Genomic DNA, 2,695 nt, shown 5'->3' with positions numbered 1-2,695 from the left:
TGTACTCACTGGTCACTCCCTCCTGAGCATACCATCAGACTCGTATCATTTAACAGTTTCCGTTCCATCCCCTTGAGAATATAAGACTTGTACGTACAACATACTCACAAGTGCATTTATTTATATACTTGAGAGACAAGGCAATGATTTGATTCCTTTTTCAGAGGTGTGCAGTTACACCTTGCTCTAATTTTAAGCTAATTATGCTCATAAATTCTATATACTAGTACCTACTATGTATTTTGTTCTCATCAGTGTGGCATGATAATATTTTTTAAAGAGACAATCAACAGCTTTATTTATAAATCTACCTTTGCACATGTAGAGTTTGATGCAATTCATTTTTTTTCAACTGAAGCCTTTTTATCCAAGTTGCATCATAAGAAGTGTATGGCTGCATTCACACTTCTCTGCTACCATCCTCTTTCCTAGGGATCATCTTAGTTGCATCCTATTTGCTTCTGATTTACTCTGATTCCTTTATTTTTTCTTCCAAGCCAATAAAATGATATCCATAAGACATCGAAGAAAAATTAAAGCCTTCTGATTTGCATCTTCATTCCACAGATTCTCATTGTCTTGAATAGTGTAGTTTGATCCTCAGACTCAAGTCAGAATAAGACCTCAGCTGTAGGGATGAGTGAACCTGTAGACGTTTGGGTTTGTGGGATTTGGCCGAACTTTAGTCCATAGTTCAGTTCGGGTACCAGAACTTGACCCAAACTTGACCCTCGACCGGAAACCCATATAATTCAATGGGGACCCAAACTTTGGTGGTAGTAAGGGGAAGGGGACTAAAAGTAAGAAAAATGAGGGTAAGAGCAGGACAATTGCCCTGCAAAAAATGTTGCTGCAGATATCATTTGCGGTTATGTCTCAAGGGCAGCCTTGGGCTGGCCCACATGAGAACAGGAGAATCCTTCAGTGGGCCCCTGTGCAAGAGTGGGCCACCACCCTTTTATATGAGCAATTCTGGGTACTACATACTTGATTCACCATGTACAGAAAAAGGCAGCATCGTATTCATTTAACAATGAACTCAGTTCATTGTTATACACATTTGCAATTGAGGATAATGTCACATTTGCATTTAGCTGAAAAGTGGTCCCCTGGAGTTGGTTACTTGTAGGCCCTTGGCACCCCAATCTGACACTGCTCATGTGCGATGATGTTACTGATGTCATCACCCATGAGAGGATCTAGAGAATTGACTTTTGTTTTGGGAACATCGAGGATTACGTCAGAACTGCTGGGATAAATTTTTAATAATAAATGGGTAAACCAGAGAATTTGTAAGGGAGTCTTTATTCAAATAAACCTTTTTTTCTCTGTGTATTTTTTTCTTTTAGCATAGTGGGTTAGTAATGGGGTGTCTGATAGACTCCTGTCCATTATTAACCCCTGGGCCAGATGTCAACCATCATTACACAACTGACATCAACTTCAAAAACTATTACCCCAATTGCCATGGCACCAGGGCAATGACGGAAAGCCAAGTCTAAGTGCCAGAATTCGTGCATCTAATGGATGAGTGGCACCCCAGGAGTTTGGATGCCACAATGGCATTGCCTTCCTCACAGGGAGGGTAATGTCATGCTTGGGGGTAAGGAGGGATCAACTTGGAAGGTAACATATACATACAACCTTCCTGACTTCGGACCAGAAGGGGGAGCTCTAAACCCAATTTCAGGGGAACTTCCCTGATAAGTTCTGGTCTGGAGGGAGGGTTAGTCAGTCAGTGTGGGACAGTGAAGGGTGAGGAAGCATGTGAGGAGAGAGACTGCAATTGAGCTCTTCAGAGTATTAAGCCCAAGAGAAACCGGACACCGGAGTCTGTGGTTGCACGGGTACTAAAAGGCGCAGCAACTAGAACCGGAGGGCAGGAGATTGCAAGTCTCCTGTTCCATCTTACACCTGGAGGCACCACAGCAAGTCAGGAGCATGGGGATGCCAGTTAGAAGACAGTGCCCATGAAAGGTTCATGCTGTCACCCATACAGGTTAGGAGTAACAGACACTGAGGGGAACTTGTGTAAAGCTTCAGGCAGCAAGGGACAGAGAATATACCCCACCATCTATCATCCTTTACTAACTGCATTGGTAGCCCTGGGGACTTAGCTCTACCTGTGGGGAGCTATATCAACTCTGCTGCGACACCATCAGCCCCAGTGGTTCCCTTTAAAGTGTGTCGGCCATCCCTGGCCGTGTACCACAGGTGGTGTAATGAATATTCCCCCATAAACTTTATTTTCTGCTTCCCTTCATCATTTTTGTTGGATGCCCGAGGCCACGGACTGGGTGCCAGCTTCCGTGACCACCCCTTTAATTACCGCCTGACCCAACCCGAGTACCCCAAGGTCCTAGCGGGCGCTCCAGATGCGCCATTTCTATGGAGTCTGTGGGCTGGTCTTAGGATGGGAATGGGCCAATATACATGACCCTTCAAAACCTACTAATATCAGCCTCCATCTTTCTGCTTTGCCTTAGCTGGTTATTAAAAATAGGGGGAACCCATGTCATTTTTGGAGGTCCCCATTTAGAGTAACCACCAAAAGCAGAGTGAATAAATGGGGCCTATATTAACTGGCTGGGAAGGTACATGATATTGACCACTTCCCAGCATTGTAACACCAGCTCACAGCTATCTGCTTTTCCTTGGATGGTTATTAAAAATATGGGGACCCAACATCATTTTT

The sequence above is a fragment of the Ranitomeya variabilis genome, chromosome 2 (genome assembly GCF_051348905.1).
Source record: "Ranitomeya variabilis isolate aRanVar5 chromosome 2, aRanVar5.hap1, whole genome shotgun sequence".
NCBI classification, from domain to species: domain Eukaryota; kingdom Metazoa; phylum Chordata; class Amphibia; order Anura; family Dendrobatidae; genus Ranitomeya; species Ranitomeya variabilis.
The sequence above is the reverse complement of the archived record's forward strand: the minus strand, read 5'-3'. Positions refer to the sequence as shown.